Source organism: Botryllus schlosseri, chromosome 1 (genome assembly GCF_051294905.1).
Source record: "Botryllus schlosseri isolate E-star chromosome 1, Bs_hap1, whole genome shotgun sequence".
NCBI classification, from domain to species: Eukaryota; Metazoa; Chordata; class Ascidiacea; order Stolidobranchia; family Styelidae; genus Botryllus; species Botryllus schlosseri.
The window spans coordinates 18,955,249-18,972,862 of record NC_137236.1 but is presented as its reverse complement, the minus strand read 5'-3'; the positions used below and the strand labels follow the sequence as shown (position 1 = coordinate 18,972,862).

Sequence of the window (17,614 nt, the reverse complement as noted above, 5' to 3'; positions counted from 1 at the left end):
ACGGCGATTAAGGCATACATAATTAGCAAAATAACTTATACATATGCCAACAAGCAAATTCCAGACGACAAGCTCAAGCAACTCGAACGCCTCGTCTTCGGCCTACTGTGGAGTCCTGAGAAACTCGAGCAGAAAAGCAGAATGCAACTGATCAGACCTAAGCCAGAAGGAGGGATTGATATGCCAGATATCGAATCTGCAACACAAGCAAAGAGAGCAAAAAGACTACAACAACTTAGTCGACTCGAGAACCCGATTGATATCTGGCATGCAGCAGCTATATACAATCTGACAACGAAGGTGAGAGATATAAATTGCAATTTATACAACAACCTCTACCCTCACAGAAATACACTGACGGAGGAATGGAAGAAGGAAAAGGAAATATTCGACGTAATTAAAAGACAATCACAGGATATACAAGAACTAAGCCAGAAAGAAATGTACCAGATCCTTGTTAAAACAAAGACGCAACAAGGAAGAAGCCGCATGGCGGACTGGAAGGAGATATGGCTATACCAGCCCAATATCAAAGATCACATTGACAACAAGAAACGTGAGATTTCGTATCGCATTAACACTGAGAGCTACTTTACAGGCTCCAGAAAAACCAACGCAGGCTGGGTACGAAGAAAAGACGCCTACTTGAAAAACAAATGCAAATTCTGCCAACACGCCGAAGATACTCTGCGCCACACCTTCGCCGAATGTGCAACTTACAAAAAACTGTTCTCTCTTGTAATACAGGATCTCGAGAACGACCTGCAAACGACTATTGACGCTACACCCGACGAGATCATACGCAACGTCTACGACGGACCGCAAGCTCCGACTATAATAAAAGCTTTTATGAACGTGAAAACCCTTGTGTGGGAATGGAAAAACGCCCTTGACATACAAAATGAATATGCCCAAAATATTGACCAACGCATCTCCGATATAAGAAGTAAAATATACCGAATAATTTAAGCGAGCCATTTAAACGCTCGCGCGATAAATCATATTGCATTTATCGACCCACAAAACGCAACCAATCCACCTACAACCTATCCAAACCACCAAACCTCCCATCCCACTCTGCCCCTTCCCTAAACCAACACCTACACGTCCCCCCCCCCAATCTACCCGATCTCCCACCCCCCATGCCCTATTCCTACCCACCCCACCCCTACCCTATTCCTACCCCACCCGCCACCACTCCACCAAATTTATATGAAAATCACACGCAAACGAGCGCCAAGCACTGGCGGCTCCTTCTAAGACCACGAATCGACTGCTACGATGACATGAGATGAGCCGAGCGACTACGAGCGCCAACTTACGACGACGTCTACTACGACCGCGTATACATACCATACTTCGGCAACGGCTGAGACGAGATGACCCGATGATGGGGAAAGATTTTCTTTATGAAATTTTTGAAATTTTATGTACATACTTGAATAAACATCACAAAAACGGTTAGTACTTGCATGGGTGACCGGCTGGGAATACCGGGTGTAGTAGGCCGCCTTTTGCATTTTTTCACACAAACTCGATCAATTTGATTGCACGTACAACTATGAATGTCATCATTTGCCGGCCGCCGCTTCTTTCAGCTATGAACTCGCGCTCAATTTGTAGTTGTGCAGGGCCGTTTATCGCAATCTCGTGCCGTTTTGACATGACGAGAATTGCAATAAAATAAACTCTTACACGGAGAGCTTAATTTATATGTGTGTTTTTCGACCAGTTCGTCCGAAAGTGCCTCCGAGCAATCAGACAATCTGCTTTTCAGGCGTCTCGTTGACAGCGTGGCGACTTTTCGCCCTATAGAATGTCACATAAAACGGCACAGATTGTATCCACTGTCGCCTACGACCATACCACGTTGAATACACCCGATCTCGTCTGATCTCGGAAGTCAAGCAACGTTGGGCCCGGTTAGTACTTGCATGGGTGACCGGCTGGGAATACCGGGTGTAGTAGGCCGCCTTTTGCAGTTTTTCACACAAACTCGATCAATTTGATTGCACGTACAACTATGAATGTCATCATTTGCCGGCCGCCGCTTCTTTCAGCTATGAACTCGCGCTCAATTTGTAGTTGTGCAGGGCCGTTTATCGCAATCTCGTGCCGTTTTGACATGACGAGAATTGCAATAAAATAAACTCTTACACGGAGAGCTTAATTTATATGTGTGTTTTTCGACCAGTTCGTCCGAAAGTGCCTCCGAGCAATCAGACAATCTGCTTTTCAGGCGTCTCGTTGACAGCGTGGCGACTTTTCGCCCGATAGAATGTCACATAAAACGGCACAGATTGTATCCACTGTCGCCTACGACCATACCACGTTGAATACACCCGATCTCGTCTGATCTCGGAAGTCAAGCAACGTTGGGCCCGGTTAGTACTTGCATGGGTGACCGGCTGGGAATACCGGGTGTAGTAGGCCGCCTTTTGCATTTTTTCACACAAACTCGATCGATTTGATTGCACGTACAACTATGAATGTCATCATTTGCCGGCCGCCGCTTCTTTCAGCTATGAACTCGCGCTCAATTTGTAGTTGTGCAGGGCCGTTTATCGCAATCTCGTGCCGTTTTGACATGACGAGAATTGCAATAAAATAAACTCTTACACGGAGAGCTTAATTTATATGTGTGTTTTTCGACCAGTTCGTCCGAAAGTGCCTCCGAGCAATCAGACAATCTGCTTTTCAGGCGTCTCGTTGACAGCGTGGCGACTTTTCGCCCGATAGAATGTCACATAAAACGGCACAGATTGTATCCACTGTCGCCTACGACCACACCACGTTGAATACACCCGATCTCGTCTGATCTCGGAAGTCAAGCAACGTTGGGCCCGGTTAGTACTTGCATGGGTGACCGGCTGGGAATACCGGGTGTAGTAGGCCGCCTTTTGCAATTTTTCACACAAACTCGATCAATTTGATTGCACGTACAACTATGAATGTCATCATTTGCCGGCCGCCGCTTCTTTCAGCTATGAACTCGCGCTCAATTTGTAGTTGTGCAGGGCCGTTTATCGCAATCTCGTGCCGTTTTGACATGACGAGAATTGCAATAAAATAAACTCTTACACGGAGAGCTTAATTTATATGTGTGTTTTTCGACCAGTTCGTCCGAAAGTGCCTCCGAGCAATCAGACAATCTGCTTTTCAGGCGTCTCGTTGACAGCGTGGCGACTTTTCGCCCGATAGAATGTCACATAAAACGGCACAGATTGTATCCACTGTCGCCTACGACCACACCACGTTGAATACACCCGATCTCGTCTGATCTCGGAAGTCAAGCAACGTTGGGCCCGGTTAGTACTTGCATGGGTGACCGGCTGGGAATACCGGGTGTAGTAGGCCGCCTTTTGCAATTTTTCACACAAACTCGATCAATTTGATTGCACGTACAACTATGAATGTCATCATTTGCCGGCCGCCGCTTCTTTCAGCTATGAACTCGCGCTCAATTTGTAGTTGTGCAGGGCCGTTTATCGCAATCTCGTGCCGTTTTGACATGACGAGAATTGCAATAAAATAAACTCTTACACGGAGAGCTTAATTTATATGTGTGTTTTTCGACCAGTTCGTCCGAAAGTGCCTCCGAGCAATCAGACAATCTGCTTTTCAGGCGTCTCGTTGACAGCGTGGCGACTTTTCGCCCGATAGAATGTCACATAAAACGGCACAGATTGTATCCACTGTCGCCTACGACCATACCACGTTGAATACACCCGATCTCGTCTGATCTCGGAAGTCAAGCAACGTTGGGCCCGGTTAGTACTTGCATGGGTGACCGGCTGGGAATACCGGGTGTAGTAGGCCGCCTTTTGCATTTTTTCACACAAACTCGATCAATTTGATTGCACGTACAACTATGAATGTCATCATTTGCCGGCCGCCGCTTCTTTCAGCTATGAACTCGCGCTCAATTTGTAGTTGTGCAGGGCCGTTTATCGCAATCTCGTGCCGTTTTGACATGACGAGAATTGCAATAAAATAAACTCTGACACGGAGAGCTTAATTTATATGTGTGTTTTTCGACCAGTTCGTCCGAAAGTGCTTCACAGCAATCAGACAATCTGCTTTTCAGGCGTCTCGTTGACAGCGTGGCGACTTTTCGCCCGATAGAATGTCACATAAAACGGCACAGATTGTATCCACTGTCGCCTACGACCATACCACGTTGAATACACCCGATCTCGTCTGATCTCGGAAGTCAAGCAACGTTGGGCCCGGTTAGTACTTGCATGGGTGACCGGCTGGGAATACCGGGTGTAGTAGGCCGCCTTTTGCAGTTTTTCACACAAACTCGATCAATTTGATTGCACGTACAACTATGAATGTCATCATTTGCCGGCCGCCGCTTCTTTCAGCTATGAACTCGCGCTCAATTTGTAGTTGTGCAGGGCCGTTTATCGCAATCTCGTGCCGTTTTGACATGACGAGAATTGCAATAAAATAAACTCTTACACGGAGAGCTTAATTTATATGTGTGTTTTTCGACCAGTTCGTCCGAAAGTGCCTCCGAGCAATCAGACAATCTGCTTTTCAGGCGTCTCGTTGACAGCGTGGCGACTTTTCGCCCGATAGAATGTCACATAAAACGGCACAGATTGTATCCACTGTCGCCTACGACCATACCACGTTGAATACACCCGATCTCGTCTGATCTCGGAAGTCAAGCAACGTTGGGCCCGGTTAGTACTTGCATGGGTGACCGGCTGGGAATACCGGGTGTAGTAGGCCGCCTTTTGCATTTTTTCACACAAACTCGATCAATTTGATTGCACGTACAACTATGAATGTCATCATTTGCCGGCCGCCGCTTCTTTCAGCTATGAACTCGCGCTCAATTTGTAGTTGTGCAGGGCCGTTTATCGCAATCTCGTGCCGTTTTGACATGACGAGAATTGCAATAAAATAAACTCTTACACGGAGAGCTTAATTTATATGTGTGTTTTTCGACCAGTTCGTCCGAAAGTGCCTCCGAGCAATCAGACAATCTGCTTTTCAGGCGTCTCGTTGACAGCGTGGCGACTTTTCGCCCGATAGAATGTCACATAAAACGGCACAGATTGTATCCACTGTCGCCTACGACCATACCACGTTGAATACACCCGATCTCGTCTGATCTCGGAAGTCAAGCAACGTTGGGCCCGGTTAGTACTTGCATGGGTGACCGGCTGGGAATACCGGGTGTAGTAGGCCGCCTTTTGCATTTTTTCACACAAACTCGATCGATTTGATTGCACGTACAACTATGAATGTCATCATTTGCCGGCCGCCGCTTCTTTCAGCTATGAACTCGCGCTCAATTTGTAGTTGTGCAGGGCCGTTTATCGCAATCTCGTGCCGTTTTGACATGACGAGAATTGCAATAAAATAAACTCTTACACGGAGAGCTTAATTTATATGTGTGTTTTTCGACCAGTTCGTCCGAAAGTGCCTCCGAGCAATCAGACAATCTGCTTTTCAGGCGTCTCGTTGACAGCGTGGCGACTTTTCGCCCGATAGAATGTCACATAAAACGGCACAGATTGTATCCACTGTCGCCTACGACCACACCACGTTGAATACACCCGATCTCGTCTGATCTCGGAAGTCAAGCAACGTTGGGCCCGGTTAGTACTTGCATGGGTGACCGGCTGGGAATACCGGGTGTAGTAGGCCGCCTTTTGCAATTTTTCACACAAACTCGATCAATTTGATTGCACGTACAACTATGAATGTCATCATTTGCCGGCCGCCGCTTCTTTCAGCTATGAACTCGCGCTCAATTTGTAGTTGTGCAGGGCCGTTTATCGCAATCTCGTGCCGTTTTGACATGACGAGAATTGCAATAAAATAAACTCTTACACGGAGAGCTTAATTTATATGTGTGTTTTTCGACCAGTTCGTCCGAAAGTGCCTCCGAGCAATCAGACAATCTGCTTTTCAGGCGTCTCGTTGACAGCGTGGCGACTTTTCGCCCGATAGAATGTCACATAAAACGGCACAGATTGTATCCACTGTCGCCTACGACCATACCACGTTGAATACACCCGATCTCGTCTGATCTCGGAAGTCAAGCAACGTTGGGCCCGGTTAGTACTTGCATGGGTGACCGGCTGGGAATACCGGGTGTAGTAGGCCGCCTTTTGCATTTTTTCACACAAACTCGATCGATTTGATTGCACGTACAACTATGAATGTCATCATTTGCCGGCCGCCGCTTCTTTCAGCTATGAACTCGCGCTCAATTTGTAGTTGTGCAGGGCCGTTTATCGCAATCTCGTGCCGTTTTGACATGACGAGAATTGCAATAAAATAAACTCTTACACGGAGAGCTTAATTTATATGTGTGTTTTTCGACCAGTTCGTCCGAAAGTGCCTCCGAGCAATCAGACAATCTGCTTTTCAGGCGTCTCGTTGACAGCGTGGCGACTTTTCGCCCGATAGAATGTCACATAAAACGGCACAGATTGTATCCACTGTCGCCTACGACCACACCACGTTGAATACACCCGATCTCGTCTGATCTCGGAAGTCAAGCAACGTTGGGCCCGGTTAGTACTTGCATGGGTGACCGGCTGGGAATACCGGGTGTAGTAGGCCGCCTTTTGCAATTTTTCACACAAACTCGATCAATTTGATTGCACGTACAACTATGAATGTCATCATTTGCCGGCCGCCGCTTCTTTCAGCTATGAACTCGCGCTCAATTTGTAGTTGTGCAGGGCCGTTTATCGCAATCTCGTGCCGTTTTGACATGACGAGAATTGCAATAAAATAAACTCTTACACGGAGAGCTTAATTTATATGTGTGTTTTTCGACCAGTTCGTCCGAAAGTGCCTCCGAGCAATCAGACAATCTGCTTTTCAGGCGTCTCGTTGACAGCGTGGCGACTTTTCGCCCGATAGAATGTCACATAAAACGGCACAGATTGTATCCACTGTCGCCTACGACCATACCACGTTGAATACACCCGATCTCGTCTGATCTCGGAAGTCAAGCAACGTTAGGCCCGGTTAGTACTTGCATGGGTGACCGGCTGGGAATACCGGGTGTAGTAGGCCGCCTTTTGCATTTTTTCACACAAACTCGATCGATTTGATTGCACGTACAACTATGAATGTCATCATTTGCCGGCCGCCGCTTCTTTCAGCTATGAACTCGCGCTCAATTTGTAGTTGTGCAGGGCCGTTTATCGCAATCTCGTGCCGTTTTGACATGACGAGAATTGCAATAAAATAAACTCTTACACGGAGAGCTTAATTTATATGTGTGTTTTTCGACCAGTTCGTCCGAAAGTGCCTCCGAGCAATCAGACAATCTGCTTTTCAGGCGTCTCGTTGACAGCGTGGCGACTTTTCGCCCGATAGAATGTCACATAAAACGGCACAGATTGTATCCACTGTCGCCTACGACCATACCACGTTGAATACACCCGATCTCGTCTGATCTCGGAAGTCAAGCAACGTTGGGCCCGGTTAGTACTTGCATGGGTGACCGGCTGGGAATACCGGGTGTAGTAGGCCGCCTTTTGCATTTTTTCACACAAACTCGATCAATTTGATTGCACGTACAACTATGAATGTCATCATTTGCCGGCCGCCGCTTCTTTCAGCTATGAACTCGCGCTCAATTTGTAGTTGTGCAGGGCCGTTTATCGCAATCTCGTGCCGTTTTGACATGACGAGAATTGCAATAAAATAAACTCTTACACGGAGAGCTTAATTTATATGTGTGTTTTTCGACCAGTTCGTCCGAAAGTGCCTCCGAGCAATCAGACAATCTGCTTTTCAGGCGTCTCGTTGACAGCGTGCATGGCGACTTTTCGCCCGATAGAATGTCACATAAAACGGCACAGATTGTACCCACTGTCGCCTACGACCATACCACGTTGAATACACCCGATCTCGTCTGATCTCGGAAGTCAAGCAACGTTGGGCCCGGTTAGTACTTGCATGGGTGACCGGCTGGGAATACCGGGTGTAGTAGGCCGCCTTTTGCATTTTTTCACACAAACTCGATCAATTTGATTGCACGTACAACTATGAATGTCATCATTTGCCGGCCGCCGCTTCTTTCAGCTATGAACTCGCGCTCAATTTGTAGTTGTGCAGGGCCGTTTATCGCAATCTCGTGCCGTTTTGACATGACGAGAATTGCAATAAAATAAACTCTTACACGGAGAGCTTAATTTATATGTGTGTTTTTCGACCAGTTCGTCCGAAAGTGCCTCCGAGCAATCAGACAATCTGCTTTTCAGGCGTCTCGTTGACAGCGTGCATGGCGACTTTTCGCCCGATAGAATGTCACATAAAACGGCACAGATTGTACCCACTGTCGCCTACGACCATACCACGTTGAATATACCCGATCTCGTCCGATCTCGGAAGTCAAGTAACGTTGGGCCCGGTTAGTACATGCATGGGTGACCGGCTGGGAATACCGGGTGTAGTAGGCGGCTTTTTCATTTTTTTCGCACAAACTCGATCAATTTGATCGCTGCGCTGTATTCACGTATGAAGTATCGCGCGAAATTTGTAATTGTAGTCGGCCTAACGCATTTTCATTATATCGCAATCGTCTTAGAGAAACGGACAATGTCACATAAAACGGCAGAAACTGTCTCGATCTGTCGCCTACGACCATACCACGTTGAATATACCCGATCTCGTCCGCTCTCGGAAGTCAAGTAACGTTGGGCCGGTTAGTACTTGAATGGGTGACCGGCTGGGAATACCGGGTGTAGTAGGCGGCTTTTTCATTTTTTTCGCACAAACTCGATCAATTTGATTGCACGTACAACTATGAATGTCATCATTTGCCGGCCGCCGCTTCTTTCAGCTATGAACTCGCGCTCAATTTGTAGTTGTGCAGGGCCGTTTATCGCAATCTCGTGCCGTTTTGACATGACGAGAATTGCAATAAAATAAACTCTGACACGGAGAGCTTAATTTATATGTGTGTTTTTCGACCAGTTCGTCCGAAAGTGCTTCACAGCAATCAGACAATCTGCTTTTCAGGCGTCTCGTTGACAGCGTGGCGACTTTTCGCCCGATAGAATGTCACATAAAACGGCACAGATTGTATCCACTGTCGCCTACGACCATACCACGTTGAATACACCCGATCTCGTCTGATCTCGGAAGTCAAGCAACGTTGGGCCCGGTTAGTACTTGCATGGGTGACCGGCTGGGAATACCGGGTGTAGTAGGCCGCCTTTTGCAGTTTTTCACACAAACTCGATCAATTTGATTGCACGTACAACTATGAATGTCATCATTTGCCGGCCGCCGCTTCTTTCAGCTATGAACTCGCGCTCAATTTGTAGTTGTGCAGGGCCGTTTATCGCAATCTCGTGCCGTTTTGACATGACGAGAATTGCAATAAAATAAACTCTTACACGGAGAGCTTAATTTATATGTGTGTTTTTCGACCAGTTCGTCCGAAAGTGCCTCCGAGCAATCAGACAATCTGCTTTTCAGGCGTCTCGTTGACAGCGTGCATGGCGACTTTTCGCCCGATAGAATGTCACATAAAACGGCACAGATTGTACCCACTGTCGCCTACGACCATACCACGTTGAATACACCCGATCTCGTCTGATCTCGGAAGTCAAGCAACGTTGGGCCCGGTTAGTACTTGCATGGGTGACCGGCTGGGAATACCGGGTGTAGTAGGCCGCCTTTTGCATTTTTTCACACAAACTCGATCGATTTGATTGCACGTACAACTATGAATGTCATCATTTGCCGGCCGCCGCTTCTTTCAGCTATGAACTCGCGCTCAATTTGTAGTTGTGCAGGGCCGTTTATCGCAATCTCGTGCCGTTTTGACATGACGAGAATTGCAATAAAATAAACTCTTACACGGAGAGCTTAATTTATATGTGTGTTTTTCGACCAGTTCGTCCGAAAGTGCCTCCGAGCAATCAGACAATCTGCTTTTCAGGCGTCTCGTTGACAGCGTGGCGACTTTTCGCCCGATAGAATGTCACATAAAACGGCACAGATTGTATCCACTGTCGCCTACGACCACACCACGTTGAATACACCCGATCTCGTCTGATCTCGGAAGTCAAGCAACGTTGGGCCCGGTTAGTACTTGCATGGGTGACCGGCTGGGAATACCGGGTGTAGTAGGCCGCCTTTTGCAATTTTTCACACAAACTCGATCAATTTGATTGCACGTACAACTATGAATGTCATCATTTGCCGGCCGCCGCTTCTTTCAGCTATGAACTCGCGCTCAATTTGTAGTTGTGCAGGGCCGTTTATCGCAATCTCGTGCCGTTTTGACATGACGAGAATTGCAATAAAATAAACTCTTACACGGAGAGCTTAATTTATATGTGTGTTTTTCGACCAGTTCGTCCGAAAGTGCCTCCGAGCAATCAGACAATCTGCTTTTCAGGCGTCTCGTTGACAGCGTGGCGACTTTTCGCCCGATAGAATGTCACATAAAACGGCACAGATTGTATCCACTGTCGCCTACGACCATACCACGTTGAATACACCCGATCTCGTCTGATCTCGGAAGTCAAGCAACGTTGGGCCCGGTTAGTACTTGCATGGGTGACCGGCTGGGAATACCGGGTGTAGTAGGCCGCCTTTTGCAGTTTTTCACACAAACTCGATCGATTTGATTGCACGTACAACTATGAATGTCATCATTTGCCGGCCGCCGCTTCTTTCAGCTATGAACTCGCGCTCAATTTGTAGTTGTGCAGGGCCGTTTATCGCAATCTCGTGCCGTTTTGACATGACGAGAATTGCAATAAAATAAACTCTTACACGGAGAGCTTAATTTATATGTGTGTTTTTCGACCAGTTCGTCCGAAAGTGCCTCCGAGCAATCAGACAATCTGCTTTTCAGGCGTCTCGTTGACAGCGTGGCGACTTTTCGCCCGATAGAATGTCACATAAAACGGCACAGATTGTATCCACTGTCGCCTACGACCACACCACGTTGAATACACCCGATCTCGTCTGATCTCGGAAGTCAAGCAACGTTGGGCCCGGTTAGTACTTGCATGGGTGACCGGCTGGGAATACCGGGTGTAGTAGGCCGCCTTTTGCAATTTTTCACACAAACTCGATCAATTTGATTGCACGTACAACTATGAATGTCATCATTTGCCGGCCGCCGCTTCTTTCAGCTATGAACTCGCGCTCAATTTGTAGTTGTGCAGGGCCGTTTATCGCAATCTCGTGCCGTTTTGACATGACGAGAATTGCAATAAAATAAACTCTTACACGGAGAGCTTAATTTATATGTGTGTTTTTCGACCAGTTCGTCCGAAAGTGCCTCCGAGCAATCAGACAATCTGCTTTTCAGGCGTCTCGTTGACAGCGTGGCGACTTTTCGCCCGATAGAATGTCACATAAAACGGCACAGATTGTATCCACTGTCGCCTACGACCATACCACGTTGAATACACCCGATCTCGTCTGATCTCGGAAGTCAAGCAACGTTGGGCCCGGTTAGTACTTGCATGGGTGACCGGCTGGGAATACCGGGTGTAGTAGGCCGCCTTTTGCATTTTTTCACACAAACTCGATCAATTTGATTGCACGTACAACTATGAATGTCATCATTTGCCGGCCGCCGCTTCTTTCAGCTATGAACTCGCGCTCAATTTGTAGTTGTGCAGGGCCGTTTATCGCAATCTCGTGCCGTTTTGACATGACGAGAATTGCAATAAAATAAACTCTGACACGGAGAGCTTAATTTATATGTGTGTTTTTCGACCAGTTCGTCCGAAAGTGCTTCACAGCAATCAGACAATCTGCTTTTCAGGCGTCTCGTTGACAGCGTGGCGACTTTTCGCCCGATAGAATGTCACATAAAACGGCACAGATTGTATCCACTGTCGCCTACGACCATACCACGTTGAATACACCCGATCTCGTCTGATCTCGGAAGTCAAGCAACGTTGGGCCCGGTTAGTACTTGCATGGGTGACCGGCTGGGAATACCGGGTGTAGTAGGCCGCCTTTTGCAGTTTTTCACACAAACTCGATCAATTTGATTGCACGTACAACTATGAATGTCATCATTTGCCGGCCGCCGCTTCTTTCAGCTATGAACTCGCGCTCAATTTGTAGTTGTGCAGGGCCGTTTATCGCAATCTCGTGCCGTTTTGACATGACGAGAATTGCAATAAAATAAACTCTTACACGGAGAGCTTAATTTATATGTGTGTTTTTCGACCAGTTCGTCCGAAAGTGCCTCCGAGCAATCAGACAATCTGCTTTTCAGGCGTCTCGTTGACAGCGTGCATGGCGACTTTTCGCCCGATAGAATGTCACATAAAACGGCACAGATTGTACCCACTGTCGCCTACGACCATACCACGTTGAATACACCCGATCTCGTCTGATCTCGGAAGTCAAGCAACGTTGGGCCCGGTTAGTACTTGCATGGGTGACCGGCTGGGAATACCGGGTGTAGTAGGCCGCCTTTTGCATTTTTTCACACAAACTCGATCGATTTGATTGCACGTACAACTATGAATGTCATCATTTGCCGGCCGCCGCTTCTTTCAGCTATGAACTCGCGCTCAATTTGTAGTTGTGCAGGGCCGTTTATCGCAATCTCGTGCCGTTTTGACATGACGAGAATTGCAATAAAATAAACTCTTACACGGAGAGCTTAATTTATATGTGTGTTTTTCGACCAGTTCGTCCGAAAGTGCCTCCGAGCAATCAGACAATCTGCTTTTCAGGCGTCTCGTTGACAGCGTGGCGACTTTTCGCCCGATAGAATGTCACATAAAACGGCACAGATTGTATCCACTGTCGCCTACGACCATACCACGTTGAATACACCCGATCTCGTCTGATCTCGGAAGTCAAGCAACGTTGGGCCCGGTTAGTACTTGCATGGGTGACCGGCTGGGAATACCGGGTGTAGTAGGCCGCCTTTTGCATTTTTTCACACAAACTCGATCAATTTGATTGCACGTACAACTATGAATGTCATCATTTGCCGGCCGCCGCTTCTTTCAGCTATGAACTCGCGCTCAATTTGTAGTTGTGCAGGGCCGTTTATCGCAATCTCGTGCCGTTTTGACATGACGAGAATTGCAATAAAATAAACTCTGACACGGAGAGCTTAATTTATATGTGTGTTTTTCGACCAGTTCGTCCGAAAGTGCTTCACAGCAATCAGACAATCTGCTTTTCAGGCGTCTCGTTGACAGCGTGGCGACTTTTCGCCCGATAGAATGTCACATAAAACGGCACAGATTGTATCCACTGTCGCCTACGACCATACCACGTTGAATACACCCGATCTCGTCTGATCTCGGAAGTCAAGCAACGTTGGGCCCGGTTAGTACTTGCATGGGTGACCGGCTGGGAATACCGGGTGTAGTAGGCCGCCTTTTGCAGTTTTTCACACAAACTCGATCAATTTGATTGCACGTACAACTATGAATGTCATCATTTGCCGGCCGCCGCTTCTTTCAGCTATGAACTCGCGCTCAATTTGTAGTTGTGCAGGGCCGTTTATCGCAATCTCGTGCCGTTTTGACATGACGAGAATTGCAATAAAATAAACTCTTACACGGAGAGCTTAATTTATATGTGTGTTTTTCGACCAGTTCGTCCGAAAGTGCCTCCGAGCAATCAGACAATCTGCTTTTCAGGCGTCTCGTTGACAGCGTGGCGACTTTTCGCCCGATAGAATGTCACATAAAACGGCACAGATTGTATCCACTGTCGCCTACGACCATACCACGTTGAATACACCCGATCTCGTCTGATCTCGGAAGTCAAGCAACGTTGGGCCCGGTTAGTACTTGCATGGGTGACCGGCTGGGAATACCGGGTGTAGTAGGCCGCCTTTTGCATTTTTTCACACAAACTCGATCGATTTGATTGCACGTACAACTATGAATGTCATCATTTGCCGGCCGCCGCTTCTTTCAGCTATGAACTCGCGCTCAATTTGTAGTTGTGCAGGGCCGTTTATCGCAATCTCGTGCCGTTTTGACATGACGAGAATTGCAATAAAATAAACTCTTACACGGAGAGCTTAATTTATATGTGTGTTTTTCGACCAGTTCGTCCGAAAGTGCCTCCGAGCAATCAGACAATCTGCTTTTCAGGCGTCTCGTTGACAGCGTGGCGACTTTTCGCCCGATAGAATGTCACATAAAACGGCACAGATTGTATCCACTGTCGCCTACGACCATACCACGTTGAATACACCCGATCTCGTCTGATCTCGGAAGTCAAGCAACGTTGGGCCCGGTTAGTACTTGCATGGGTGACCGGCTGGGAATACCGGGTGTAGTAGGCCGCCTTTTGCATTTTTTCACACAAACTCGATCAATTTGATTGCACGTACAACTATGAATGTCATCATTTGCCGGCCGCCGCTTCTTTCAGCTATGAACTCGCGCTCAATTTGTAGTTGTGCAGGGCCGTTTATCGCAATCTCGTGCCGTTTTGACATGACGAGAATTGCAATAAAATAAACTCTTACACGGAGAGCTTAATTTATATGTGTGTTTTTCGACCAGTTCGTCCGAAAGTGCCTCCGAGCAATCAGACAATCTGCTTTTCAGGCGTCTCGTTGACAGCGTGCATGGCGACTTTTCGCCCGATAGAATGTCACATAAAACGGCACAGATTGTACCCACTGTCGCCTACGACCATACCACGTTGAATACACCCGATCTCGTCTGATCTCGGAAGTCAAGCAACGTTGGGCCCGGTTAGTACTTGCATGGGTGACCGGCTGGGAATACCGGGTGTAGTAGGCCGCCTTTTGCATTTTTTCACACAAACTCGATCAATTTGATTGCACGTACAACTATGAATGTCATCATTTGCCGGCCGCCGCTTCTTTCAGCTATGAACTCGCGCTCAATTTGTAGTTGTGCAGGGCCGTTTATCGCAATCTCGTGCCGTTTTGACATGACGAGAATTGCAATAAAATAAACTCTTACACGGAGAGCTTAATTTATATGTGTGTTTTTCGACCAGTTCGTCCGAAAGTGCCTCCGAGCAATCAGACAATCTGCTTTTCAGGCGTCTCGTTGACAGCGTGCATGGCGACTTTTCGCCCGATAGAATGTCACATAAAACGGCACAGATTGTACCCACTGTCGCCTACGACCATACCACGTTGAATACACCCGATCTCGTCTGATCTCGGAAGTCAAGCAACGTTGGGCCCGGTTAGTACTTGCATGGGTGACCGGCTGGGAATACCGGGTGTAGTAGGCCGCCTTTTGCATTTTTTCACACAAACTCGATCAATTTGATTGCACGTACAACTATGAATGTCATCATTTGCCGGCCGCCGCTTCTTTCAGCTATGAACTCGCGCTCAATTTGTAGTTGTGCAGGGCCGTTTATCGCAATCTCGTGCCGTTTTGACATGACGAGAATTGCAATAAAATAAACTCTTACACGGAGAGCTTAATTTATATGTGTGTTTTTCGACCAGTTCGTCCGAAAGTGCCTCCGAGCAATCAGACAATCTGCTTTTCAGGCGTCTCGTTGACAGCGTGCATGGCGACTTTTCGCCCGATAGAATGTCACATAAAACGGCACAGATTGTACCCACTGTCGCCTACGACCATACCACGTTGAATACACCCGATCTCGTCTGATCTCGGAAGTCAAGCAACGTTGGGCCCGGTTAGTACTTGCATGGGTGACCGGCTGGGAATACCGGGTGTAGTAGGCCGCCTTTTGCATTTTTTCACACAAACTCGATCGATTTGATTGCACGTACAACTATGAATGTCATCATTTGCCGGCCGCCGCTTCTTTCAGCTATGAACTCGCGCTCAATTTGTAGTTGTGCAGGGCCGTTTATCGCAATCTCGTGCCGTTTTGACATGACGAGAATTGCAATAAAATAAACTCTTACACGGAGAGCTTAATTTATATGTGTGTTTTTCGACCAGTTCGTCCGAAAGTGCCTCCGAGCAATCAGACAATCTGCTTTTCAGGCGTCTCGTTGACAGCGTGCATGGCGACTTTTCGCCCGATAGAATGTCACATAAAACGGCACAGATTGTACCCACTGTCGCCTACGACCATACCACGTTGAATACACCCGATCTCGTCTGATCTCGGAAGTCAAGCAACGTTGGGCCCGGTTAGTACTTGCATGGGTGACCGGCTGGGAATACCGGGTGTAGTAGGCCGCCTTTTGCATTTTTTCACACAAACTCGATCAATTTGATTGCACGTACAACTATGAATGTCATCATTTGCCGGCCGCCGCTTCTTTCAGCTATGAACTCGCGCTCAATTTGTAGTTGTGCAGGGCCGTTTATCGCAATCTCGTGCCGTTTTGACATGACGAGAATTGCAATAAAATAAACTCTGACACGGAGAGCTTAATTTATATGTGTGTTTTTCGACCAGTTCGTCCGAAAGTGCCTCCGAGCAATCAGACAATCTGCTTTTCAGGCGTCTCGTTGACAGCGTGGCGACTTTTCGCCCGATAGAATGTCACATAAAACGGCACAGATTGTATCCACTGTCGCCTACGACCATACCACGTTGAATACACCCGATCTCGTCTGATCTCGGAAGTCAAGCAACGTTGGGCCCGGTTAGTACTTGCATGGGTGACCGGCTGGGAATACCGGGTGTAGTAGGCCGCCTTTTGCAGTTTTTCACACAAACTCGATCAATTTGATTGCACGTACAACTATGAATGTCATCATTTGCCGGCCGCCGCTTCTTTCAGCTATGAACTCGCGCTCAATTTGTAGTTGTGCAGGGCCGTTTATCGCAATCTCGTGCCGTTTTGACATGACGAGAATTGCAATAAAATAAACTCTTACACGGAGAGCTTAATTTATATGTGTGTTTTTCGACCAGTTCGTCCGAAAGTGCCTCCGAGCAATCAGACAATCTGCTTTTCAGGCGTCTCGTTGACAGCGTGGCGACTTTTCGCCCGATAGAATGTCACATAAAACGGCACAGATTGTATCCACTGTCGCCTACGACCACACCACGTTGAATACACCCGATCTCGTCTGATCTCGGAAGTCAAGCAACGTTGGGCCCGGTTAGTACTTGCATGGGTGACCGGCTGGGAATACCGGGTGTAGTAGGCCGCCTTTTGCAATTTTTCACACAAACTCGATCAATTTGATTGCACGTACAACTATGAATGTCATCATTTGCCGGCCGCCGCTTCTTTCAGCTATGAACTCGCGCTCAATTTGTAGTTGTGCAGGGCCGTTTATCGCAATCTCGTGCCGTTTTGACATGACGAGAATTGCAATAAAATAAACTCTTACACGGAGAGCTTAATTTATATGTGTGTTTTTCGACCAGTTCGTCCGAAAGTGCCTCCGAGCAATCAGACAATCTGCTTTTCAGGCGTCTCGTTGACAGCGTGCATGGCGACTTTTCGCCCGATAGAATGTCACATAAAACGGCACAGATTGTACCCACTGTCGCCTACGACCATACCACGTTGAATACACCCGATCTCGTCTGATCTCGGAAGTCAAGCAACGTTGGGCCCGGTTAGTACTTGCATGGGTGACCGGCTGGGAATACCGGGTGTAGTAGGCCGCCTTTTGCATTTTTTCACACAAACTCGATCGATTTGATTGCACGTACAACTATGAATGTCATCATT

At 47.5% G+C, this 17,614-nt stretch overlaps 1 long non-coding RNA gene, 34 other non-coding genes and 1 pseudogene across 35 annotated transcripts in view; all 36 read left to right on the top strand.

The window, feature by feature from the left end:
* Positions 1-17,614, top strand: part of LOC145444709 (uncharacterized) — a 231,741-nt gene that overhangs the window by 73,648 nt on the left and 140,479 nt on the right. The window lies entirely within an intron of this gene.
* On the top strand, positions 1,853-1,971 carry LOC145454272 (5S ribosomal RNA). Its single transcript, XR_013920087.1, has one exon. It is a non-coding gene; the product is annotated as a 5S ribosomal RNA (ribosomal RNA).
* Positions 2,315-2,433, top strand: LOC145454198 (5S ribosomal RNA). The gene has a single exon (XR_013920075.1). It is a non-coding gene; the product is annotated as a 5S ribosomal RNA (ribosomal RNA).
* Positions 2,777-2,895, top strand: LOC145451908 (5S ribosomal RNA). The gene has a single exon (XR_013919124.1). It is a non-coding gene; the product is annotated as a 5S ribosomal RNA (ribosomal RNA).
* On the top strand, positions 3,239-3,357 carry LOC145451898 (5S ribosomal RNA). The gene has a single exon (XR_013919119.1). It is a non-coding gene; the product is annotated as a 5S ribosomal RNA (ribosomal RNA).
* Positions 3,701-3,819, top strand: LOC145454125 (5S ribosomal RNA). Its single transcript, XR_013920049.1, has one exon. It is a non-coding gene; the product is annotated as a 5S ribosomal RNA (ribosomal RNA).
* On the top strand, positions 4,163-4,281 carry LOC145454072 (5S ribosomal RNA). The gene has a single exon (XR_013920031.1). It is a non-coding gene; the product is annotated as a 5S ribosomal RNA (ribosomal RNA).
* On the top strand, positions 4,625-4,743 carry LOC145454011 (5S ribosomal RNA). Its single transcript, XR_013920013.1, has one exon. It is a non-coding gene; the product is annotated as a 5S ribosomal RNA (ribosomal RNA).
* Positions 5,087-5,205, top strand: LOC145453946 (5S ribosomal RNA). Its single transcript, XR_013919982.1, has one exon. It is a non-coding gene; the product is annotated as a 5S ribosomal RNA (ribosomal RNA).
* On the top strand, positions 5,549-5,667 carry LOC145451891 (5S ribosomal RNA). The gene has a single exon (XR_013919118.1). It is a non-coding gene; the product is annotated as a 5S ribosomal RNA (ribosomal RNA).
* On the top strand, positions 6,011-6,129 carry LOC145453871 (5S ribosomal RNA). The gene has a single exon (XR_013919957.1). It is a non-coding gene; the product is annotated as a 5S ribosomal RNA (ribosomal RNA).
* LOC145451885 (5S ribosomal RNA) lies at positions 6,473-6,591 on the top strand. The gene has a single exon (XR_013919116.1). It is a non-coding gene; the product is annotated as a 5S ribosomal RNA (ribosomal RNA).
* On the top strand, positions 6,935-7,053 carry LOC145452273 (5S ribosomal RNA). The gene has a single exon (XR_013919277.1). It is a non-coding gene; the product is annotated as a 5S ribosomal RNA (ribosomal RNA).
* LOC145453794 (5S ribosomal RNA) lies at positions 7,397-7,515 on the top strand. The gene has a single exon (XR_013919919.1). It is a non-coding gene; the product is annotated as a 5S ribosomal RNA (ribosomal RNA).
* Positions 7,863-7,981, top strand: LOC145453721 (5S ribosomal RNA). The gene has a single exon (XR_013919889.1). It is a non-coding gene; the product is annotated as a 5S ribosomal RNA (ribosomal RNA).
* Positions 8,329-8,447, top strand: LOC145453864 (5S ribosomal RNA). The gene has a single exon (XR_013919955.1). It is a non-coding gene; the product is annotated as a 5S ribosomal RNA (ribosomal RNA).
* On the top strand, positions 8,624-8,741 carry LOC145450627 (5S ribosomal RNA; annotated as a pseudogene).
* Positions 9,085-9,203, top strand: LOC145453654 (5S ribosomal RNA). Its single transcript, XR_013919866.1, has one exon. It is a non-coding gene; the product is annotated as a 5S ribosomal RNA (ribosomal RNA).
* On the top strand, positions 9,551-9,669 carry LOC145453592 (5S ribosomal RNA). Its single transcript, XR_013919836.1, has one exon. It is a non-coding gene; the product is annotated as a 5S ribosomal RNA (ribosomal RNA).
* Positions 10,013-10,131, top strand: LOC145451879 (5S ribosomal RNA). Its single transcript, XR_013919113.1, has one exon. It is a non-coding gene; the product is annotated as a 5S ribosomal RNA (ribosomal RNA).
* LOC145453519 (5S ribosomal RNA) lies at positions 10,475-10,593 on the top strand. The gene has a single exon (XR_013919807.1). It is a non-coding gene; the product is annotated as a 5S ribosomal RNA (ribosomal RNA).
* LOC145451874 (5S ribosomal RNA) lies at positions 10,937-11,055 on the top strand. Its single transcript, XR_013919102.1, has one exon. It is a non-coding gene; the product is annotated as a 5S ribosomal RNA (ribosomal RNA).
* Positions 11,399-11,517, top strand: LOC145453443 (5S ribosomal RNA). Its single transcript, XR_013919767.1, has one exon. It is a non-coding gene; the product is annotated as a 5S ribosomal RNA (ribosomal RNA).
* LOC145453381 (5S ribosomal RNA) lies at positions 11,861-11,979 on the top strand. The gene has a single exon (XR_013919748.1). It is a non-coding gene; the product is annotated as a 5S ribosomal RNA (ribosomal RNA).
* On the top strand, positions 12,327-12,445 carry LOC145453302 (5S ribosomal RNA). Its single transcript, XR_013919703.1, has one exon. It is a non-coding gene; the product is annotated as a 5S ribosomal RNA (ribosomal RNA).
* Positions 12,789-12,907, top strand: LOC145453238 (5S ribosomal RNA). The gene has a single exon (XR_013919663.1). It is a non-coding gene; the product is annotated as a 5S ribosomal RNA (ribosomal RNA).
* On the top strand, positions 13,251-13,369 carry LOC145453168 (5S ribosomal RNA). The gene has a single exon (XR_013919639.1). It is a non-coding gene; the product is annotated as a 5S ribosomal RNA (ribosomal RNA).
* LOC145453096 (5S ribosomal RNA) lies at positions 13,713-13,831 on the top strand. Its single transcript, XR_013919619.1, has one exon. It is a non-coding gene; the product is annotated as a 5S ribosomal RNA (ribosomal RNA).
* Positions 14,175-14,293, top strand: LOC145452964 (5S ribosomal RNA). The gene has a single exon (XR_013919606.1). It is a non-coding gene; the product is annotated as a 5S ribosomal RNA (ribosomal RNA).
* On the top strand, positions 14,641-14,759 carry LOC145452895 (5S ribosomal RNA). Its single transcript, XR_013919581.1, has one exon. It is a non-coding gene; the product is annotated as a 5S ribosomal RNA (ribosomal RNA).
* Positions 15,107-15,225, top strand: LOC145452824 (5S ribosomal RNA). Its single transcript, XR_013919526.1, has one exon. It is a non-coding gene; the product is annotated as a 5S ribosomal RNA (ribosomal RNA).
* Positions 15,573-15,691, top strand: LOC145452755 (5S ribosomal RNA). Its single transcript, XR_013919496.1, has one exon. It is a non-coding gene; the product is annotated as a 5S ribosomal RNA (ribosomal RNA).
* On the top strand, positions 16,039-16,157 carry LOC145452691 (5S ribosomal RNA). The gene has a single exon (XR_013919477.1). It is a non-coding gene; the product is annotated as a 5S ribosomal RNA (ribosomal RNA).
* On the top strand, positions 16,501-16,619 carry LOC145452610 (5S ribosomal RNA). Its single transcript, XR_013919440.1, has one exon. It is a non-coding gene; the product is annotated as a 5S ribosomal RNA (ribosomal RNA).
* On the top strand, positions 16,963-17,081 carry LOC145451870 (5S ribosomal RNA). Its single transcript, XR_013919088.1, has one exon. It is a non-coding gene; the product is annotated as a 5S ribosomal RNA (ribosomal RNA).
* On the top strand, positions 17,429-17,547 carry LOC145452554 (5S ribosomal RNA). The gene has a single exon (XR_013919428.1). It is a non-coding gene; the product is annotated as a 5S ribosomal RNA (ribosomal RNA).